At 41.5% G+C, this 8383-nt stretch overlaps 1 long non-coding RNA gene across 1 annotated transcript in view; it reads right to left on the reverse strand.

Moving 5' to 3' along the window:
• The window catches only part of LOC128776398 (uncharacterized), a 50991-nt gene extending 46449 nt beyond the window's left edge, over nt 1-4542 (reverse strand). Inside the window, exon 1 of the long non-coding RNA XR_008421451.1 lies at nt 4511-4542. This is a non-coding gene — a long non-coding RNA (uncharacterized LOC128776398). The remainder of the gene's footprint in view (nt 1-4510) is intronic.
• Between the last annotated feature and the right edge of the window lie 3841 nt (nt 4543-8383).

The raw sequence follows: 8383 nt of genomic DNA on the forward strand, positions 1-8383 counted from the left end.
CAGTGTCTGGCACACAGAGGCACTGAGGACATTTTTATCTGTCTTCGAGCGTAATGCTTCTTTTCTTGGCCATGTCCAGTCTACTGCGGGGCCCATCAGAGGCACTCTTTGTTTCTGTTACAGTGTTTACCTCTGGCATTTCCTTTTACTGCTTTCTTAAAGTTTCCATCTTGCTGCTTACCTGACTCAACTGTTCTTACAAGTTGTCCACTTTTCCCAAAATAGCTCTTAAAATATTTATCATAGCTATTTTAGCTGCTTGCCCCATAATTCCCAAATCTCTGCCATACCGCCACCTGGTGCGGATGCTACTCGGATTGTGGTTTTGCTTGCCTGTTACCTTGCGTTGCAATTTTTTGCTGGAAGCCAGACATGACATGTCAGGTAATAGGACCTGAGGTATGTGGCCCCTTAGTCTCAGCTTCTGTTCTAATGTAACCAGGGTGCTGAGCCGTCTTTAATCTCTGAAGCTGCAGGTGCCAGAGGCCTCAAGTAACTAGGGCCTGTGCCTTTCAGTTACAACCCGCTGCTATTTCACCGAGGTTTGCAGGTACTGCTAAAGTGTGGGCATGTGATCTTATAATTAAATATGTCTTTAAGTGGGCTTGTCTTCCTGGGCTATGACTTTCACAAGTATTTATTAGCTCTTTTCCCCCCCTTCCCTCAGGTGAGACAGGAAGGCTGGAGGGGGCTGGAGGCAGGGAAATGCCCTTCCCCAGGTAGGACAGTCCTTTCCCTTAGCAAGTAGGCCTTTGTTACAAGAATGCTCCAGGCATATTTTTGAATGTAAATATTCCCCTTCCTGTGCCAGAGCCACATGGGGATCACTCTGGGCTCTTCATCGTGAAAACCCTGGTGAGGTTCCTGGAGGTAAGACCCCAAAAAAGAAGGCAGACTCCAGGAGTTTCTTACCCTCAGGCTGGTCCACACTCAGCCTCCAGCGGTTTATCAAAACTGTCATCTAAGTGTTCCCACCAGCGTGGGGCTGCAGCACCTTCTGGACAGGTAAGGAGATCTTGGCCGTGACTCTGGTTTGGCCTCTCTCTCCAGACCATGGGATGCAGCTCTGCCCTGGGACCTCAGTCTCTGATGGGTTCAAGGGAATGTATTGATTTTCAGCTTGTTCAGCTTTTTTTTGCTCTGAGGACGGGATTAATGACCTGCAAGTTCTTTACACAGTGGAACCGAGATCAGAACTGCCTCAGTACATGCTGTTGAATGAATAAAGCACAGTAAGCAGGTCTGAATGAACACTTCTGGAGAGAAGGTATCAGAGAGGAGTCAGGGAGGACACCAGGGTCTGGCTGGGGTGAGAAGTAAGATAGGGAACACAGTGGGATAGCAGATATTTGGGGAAGGACAATTAAAAAGAAAAAAAAAAACATTAGTGGAGACTTCTGCTTAGTTATGTTTTGCATACTTGCAAATCTTGCTCTGATGACCTGAAGGTTTTCTTTATGGAGGGGCGGGGGGCAGGGGGAGGGGGATAGAAATAAAATAAACCATAATCCAATGGTTCAGGATTGGTGTGAACGTGGCGACACAAGTTATGTCTCCTTTCATTTAAAGATACGCAGGGGTGCGGCTCCCATCAGTGTCAGCCACGGTGGTGTGAGTGCCCTGTTTTCATAACCTCAGAGAGTGCAAGGGCCTGGAGGTCACAGTAGCAGCGACTGAGTGACATGGGAGCCACGTAGGAGTGGCAAGATAAGAGAGTACACTTTACCTTCCTGGGGCACCGGGATGGGTAAGAGACTCCTGCTTAAAACCCCTTCTTAAACCTCTTAACTGCCTTCTTACACTTCTCCTTAAAAACTCCATTCATTTTTTGTTACAAATAGTAATAATAATAATAATAATAATAATAATGGAAGAATTGGCAGCCGGCATTCCAAGGAGGATCCTTTCCCTATCTTTGTGAGCACAGTGCTATCAAAGAGCAAACAAACACAGAAAGTGAAGAATAACACAATGATTCCTTCCTGCTTCTTTCGAAACTAGAGGGTTTGTATGTTCTTTGAGCCTCCACTGTTGTGTGACCCTGGTTTTAAAGAGGCTGGGCCACACAATCCAAAAGTTCACACTGGCTCCTCTGTTCATTTCAGAACAGTCATTTCTCCGTTGTCAAGGCACCTGTCTAGAGAAAGAACTCTTGCTTGTCAGGAGTTGGCTTCCGTCCTGTCTTATCTTGGGCCACCTGGGACAGGCCACGGATGTCAGTTTGTCATGTGGTTGCTGACTAAACTTTGAAGCTTGTAGTGCCACTTGGAAAAGAATCAACCTTTGAGAAGTTCCAAGGGTTTCTTTCTTTCTTTTTTTTTTTTTTACTCAAGCTTTGTAACAAATATAGATGATTTTGCATGTATTTTTTTTTATCATTTCCCTCTCTCATTTCTTTTTAGATAAGCACTTTTTCTGATTATAAATTAACATATGTTCATTGCTACAAATATGGAGAATACAGAAAATTATACTGTCTATGGTATTCAATAATAAAAATTGTTAGTAATCCCATCACTCAAAGATAATTGCTATCAACATTTGTTATTTTGGGGGGGGGGCTTTTTTCTCTGCATTCATACGTATACTCATACTTTTTTAAGAAAATTGCAATATACTTTTCATTCGCTCTTTGTCTCACTTAATGCCACAGTATGAAAAATTTTCCATGTAACTATTCTGTGAAAACACAGTATAATAGCCTTTTATGTAATTAAATATTCTGTGAAAACACAGTACAATAGCCTTTCTCAATATGCAATTATATATGCACTATTCCTCTATTATTTTACTCATACAACAGTTATAGTTACATAGTGTTGTATATTGAGGACTTTTCAAATTATAAACAACCTTGTAAAAAATCCAAGTAGCTAAAGTTTTCTATTATTACTTTACTAATAGGACTTGTTGGGAAGACAATGTGGATCGAAAACATTAATGACTTTAGTGCATATTGTTAAATTACTTTTCTGAAAAAACTTTTGCCGGCTGACTTTTCACCGGCAGTATACTACAGCGTGTTCATTCCAAATAAATTTTATCTTAAAAACAAAACCTTTGCCTATTTTGAATGTGGAAGATGACACCTAAATCATTATCCGAATGCACGTTTATTTGATTACTAGTGAGACTGAACATTTTCCCCTCTTTTTCTGGTAAAGAGTAACATTTCAGATAAAATTATAATTAGTTTTGAAGTTACACATTTTAGACTGGTGATATGAATACAACCTTCTCATTTCTGCCATTATCACATAGTATGTTAGAATACTGTTGGTAACCATTGTTTGCTAAATACTCTGGTACGTACATCTTTTAAGGGATTCAGCGAGAATGCACGTAGTCATAAACTTAGTCCCTTATAGGGACTATATATATATAGTTATTCTCTGTGGTTCACAAGGGCAGATTTTGTATACAATTCTATAACTTGGGAGCACTGGACAAAATCATCTCCTTTCATCCATTTAACAAAGATTTATTGAGTTCCAACCACTACTGTAGATATGGACAGTCTTGCTCGAGTCAGCCATGGTTTTGTGCTTACAATTCTAGTGCAGGGAAAAGACCAAAAAAAAGGGGGGAGGAAACATACAAATAAATAAAATAATATAGAATGTGAAGTCTTAAACAAGAAGCCGTTGAGCTAGAGAACAGCAGAAGAGAACACATTTGCTAGTTTGGCAAGATGCTCAGAAAAGACTTCTCTAAGGCGACGTTCAAGTTGACACCTAAAGGAGAAGTGTGGCAACCCTGATGGTGGGAGGGAGTTCAGGGGTGAGTGGTGGATAGTAGCCAGGTTGTTTAGGGTCTTTCAGGCCACAGCAAGGAGGTTGACCTTTATTCAGAATACAATGGGGAAGCCACGGAAGGGTTTCAGGCAAGAGAATGATGTGATCCTACATCTATATGAAGATGATCATGCTTTGCTGTTGTTGGAGAATAAAGAGTAGAAGCAGAGCACCCAAGTAAGAAACTGTGGCAGGACTGCAGACAAGAGACTATGGTGGCCTGGGGTAAGGAACTGCACACGGAAGGAGGGGGACTAATCCTATAAACATGGTCTATATTGTGGAATCACATGTGCATGCATTTAACTGACTCAGCTGACTCCAAATCCTTCCGCTAACCAACCTCACTGTAAATGGGACGGAATCCTCTTAAGAAAGGAAGATGACTATTGTTCTGCGGAGTCACAAAAGGAAATGCCAACTTGAAGCCATGACCAGGTTCTTCTCTGTAATTTCTCAAACACAGTAGTATGTATGTCTTATTAAACAAGATTTCGACTCAAATCCAAACATCACTGAATACCCACCAAGTGTCAGATCTTGTTCTGGGAGCTTTCACATACATCCTATCTCACTTGCTGTGGTTGAAAATAAAGCCATACTTAAGTTACCACACAAATAGAGCAAATTTATGCTTCTATCCTGATTATGAGAGGTCCATTCACCATTCCCTGAGCCCTCCCTTCCTCGGAAAGTAAGACCCCTTCAGTGCTCACCTTATCCAATGAGTCAATCTTGTTTATTTCTGTTATTCAGAAAAGAAATTGAGAAGTCTGATCTGACTGCCTAAGGTTCTCACTTCTGCTTTTGTGAGACTGGTTCAGAAAACAGGAAGTCCAGCTCCCATGTCTAAAGGTTGGAGACTTAACCCACTGCAGATAGTGCTGCACAGACTGGAGGGAGAGAGGTTACTGATGGTTACTCCACACTATAGGAGACTGGGTTCCCAATTACAACTCTAGTGACAAATATTTTCATGTACAGATAATCAACTATTTCTCTTAAGGAACCCCAAGGTCCAAGATGGTGGGTCAGGACAGGATGTAACATCATCACTTTGTGAGCAACTGACCTTCCCCTTAAGACCAGACAGGCCCTGGTGTTGACCTGGCTTACCAGCCCAGCCCTTTCACTCCACCACCATCATCACCACCACTGCCGTCATGATGGTGGATTTCTTCTTGAGGGCCATTATTGTATATTTCTGGCCACTTAACTTAGGTAGGACCATCCCAGCACATCAGAAGGGTTATAACCCATCGGAAGGGTTATAACCTTCCCTTTGGTTTGAAACTCTAAAGGGAAAGAGCCAGGATTTCTGATTTGCTAGGGAAATCCTTGGTCCCTTTGCAAGATTTACAAGAAGAGAATATCTGTTTGGGACATTTAAAACTATGCAGTGGCTTTTTTAAATACTCAGGTGGAAGTTCTGGGTGTCAAGTTCAAGAGTAGCAGGTGAGCTTGAGATTTGGAAGTGATGGCTGCATTGGTAGTTGAATCACAGTGAGGTTGTGATTGACTCCAGAGAGGAAGACAGCTGAGAAGGAACCTGAGGAATAGTACCATTTGGGAAGCAAGCCCAGCGAGGAAGCAAAGGAGCTCTTCAAGTAGGAGAAAAATAGAGACGTGTCATGGACCCCAAAGAGAGAAAACATTTCAAGGAGAAAGAATTTGTTCAACAGCGTTCAAGGTAACAGAGGTCAAGAAAGCCAGGGACTGAAGTCAGGTTATGAATTTCTCACACAGATAAAGGTCTGTTTTGGCATATTATTGATTAAGGTCATATGATCAGATTAACATTCCCTTTCAACAATTTGTGCTTGGAGTTGTATAATTAGACTCTTATCAGCACACTATTGACCATCACTTGCTAAGTAGTAATTGGTATAACTAAGGTCTTTTCATCACATCTTACTCTGCTGATTTTATCAGAAGCAAAAAAGCTTCTTTCCTCTTGACATCAATGAAATCTAGTAACTACTATATGGTGTTTTGTCTTTGCCACTTGACTATGGCACTGCCCCTGTATAGCATGGGTTCTTTTGAGTTCGGTATGTCTATTCACATGTGAGGTAATGATTCAATTCCCCTACACTTTTTCCTGGAATGCTCTGGAAACATTTTGAACACCATGATAGGACACTGTCTTCACTTAGCTTGGGCATCTCATTTATATATCTAGTCCACTTCTTTTTAGTCTGAAATATTAAAGTATTTCTACTCAGCACCAATGTACCATAAACAGAAATACAAATACAGGGGAAATCAAGTGGCAATACAATTTCAGGATATGCTTACATGAGAATTTCTGGATCCTGAACTGAAACCATGAAAATTCAAAGTCCTCCTGGGGACCTGTTGACTCATGTTTCAGAAACACTGCCAGGGAGACTATGCCCAGTGGATGGGCACTCCTCTCTCATGCCTACCCTTTACTTTTGATTTCTGTCTTTAAGGGAAGAGGGTTTGAATTAGAACCTGTGAGGAGTAACAATAGCAGTGGGTGAATGACAATCTCTGGCCTGTGATGACATCCAGAGACTTCGGTTTAGAATCATTTTTACTCCTTTCATATATTTTTATCTTTTCCTAAAAAAAAAAAATGGATGTTTCTTTGATAATTAACTGTGGTGTGTTAACTTTCTTTGTTGCATCGACAGCCCCTAGTACAGTGACAGATTCCAATTGATAGTTGGTTAAGGCCTCTTTAATACATACTCAAGCATTTAATATTATTTGGCAAGGGGAAGGTTGCATAATGATTATCATCACATAGAGATACACAGCAGAGAGTAAATTAAAAAGCCTGGCTTTCTCCAAGTGGAAGAGTAGGAACACCAAAGCATGCAAGTATATTGGATACTAACTGTTCCTGCCCATAAGAAAGAGCATCTCTTAAATGCCTTTTCCTTTCTCTTGATCTTTGTGAGAAACCATGGCCTTGGCGACACGGAGGTCATTAGAGCTATTTGCTGATATTTCTTCCTCTTTCTAAGCACATGAAATTTTTCATTTTCAATTTTTTCAATTTTTCATGTGGCCCTGTGGCTTGTTTTGGCCCGTCAAATGTGAGCAGAAGTGGTATGTATCATTTCTATGGGGGAACCTTTAAAAGCTGGTGTCAGATTCACCACATTCTGTTTTCTCTGCTTTGATGCCAGTGATAGTATTCAGATGATGGCTCCATTCGTCTGTGTCTGTGAGTGAAAATGATAAGAGAGTAAAGCTCTCCAGTGACGCAATGGACAGGTAGATCAAGAGGTAAATAAACCTTTGCTGTTTTAAGATACTGAGATTTGGGGCATGACCTTGGCCTTCTTGATTTTACAGGGGCCAAGCACCTGAAGTGATCATTTGACTCCTATCTCAACAAGAGGGTCTAAGCCGGCTAAAACATTTAGAAAGTGGATGTACCTAGCACAAAAATAAATGTTATTGCGGCCCCTGGGTGGCTCAGTCAGTTGAGCGTCCAACTCTTGATTTTGACTCAGGTCATGATCTCGCCACTTGTGGGAATGAGCCCTGCATCGGGTTCGGTGCTGACAGTGAGGAGCCTGCTTGGGATTCTCTGTCTTCCTCTCTCTATCTGCCCTTCCCCCATGCACATGCACACATTCTCTGTCTCAAAATAAATAAACTTAAAAAAATAGATGTTATTTTAGTGAGAATAAGATTATGCCATGCTTTACAATTCTCAAAAGCATTCTTCATTAATTATTTCATTTCTTTTCCCTTGTGGTCTTGGGAAGTGGTCAGATCTCTCTACCTCTCCCTTCCAGACCAACACTCGTTGGTCAGTCGACTGCTCTCACTGCCCATCCCACTTCTAATGTGCCCCTAATTCAGCACTTGGTACAGTGTCCTGCCGTTTTAAAATAAGATCCGTCTTCCTAGGAAACTGTGTCCTGTTCATTTTTGTATACCTTCTTTCCAACCGACAGCCAAGCTCTACTGTTTCAGACGCATAACAAGTGCTTTAAAAACGCTCATTTGAAGAAGTTGAGAAGTAAGGTAAGTGGCAAGTCCAAAGTTATAAGCAGCACTTCAGTAGCAAAGTTACAAGTTGGATTCTAAGACTTCTGACTCAACCTTCCATGATTTCACTATCATTTATTGAGCACTGAGGAAGAGAAAGCAGCTCAGACATCTAGGTACTGACCTTGATGTTGCTATGAGCTCGTCTGGACCATGTTCTGTGGAATAAAAACAATTTCACAAGATAACATCAGACAAGGCCATTCTTTGACCATGGTCGAGACAAAAACCAGACCGCTCCACAGTCTTGTTGGAACACAGAACGTGAACATGGTCTAAACCACAAAAATGACAAAAAAAATGTCTACCGTAAGCTACTTCTTTATCAGTTATGGCTTTAACCTCCACTTATGTTCACTCCTTCTTACTAAGAATTAAGACACCCAATCATAGAATTACCCCTACTTCCTGACAGCATCCAATACGGGGGGGGGGGGGGGGGGGGAAGGGGGGGCTTGCTTTCTTGAACCCTTCCCACACATCACTTATGCCCAAATCCCATGACAAATTCTAACACTTCTACTGAAATACCCCATTGCTCCCCATTTATGTGT

This window comes from Panthera pardus, unplaced genomic scaffold, assembly GCF_024362965.1.
Source record: "Panthera pardus isolate Hobbes unplaced genomic scaffold, ASM2436296v1 HiC_scaffold_1, whole genome shotgun sequence".
Lineage (NCBI taxonomy): Eukaryota > Metazoa > Chordata > Mammalia > Carnivora > Felidae > Panthera > Panthera pardus.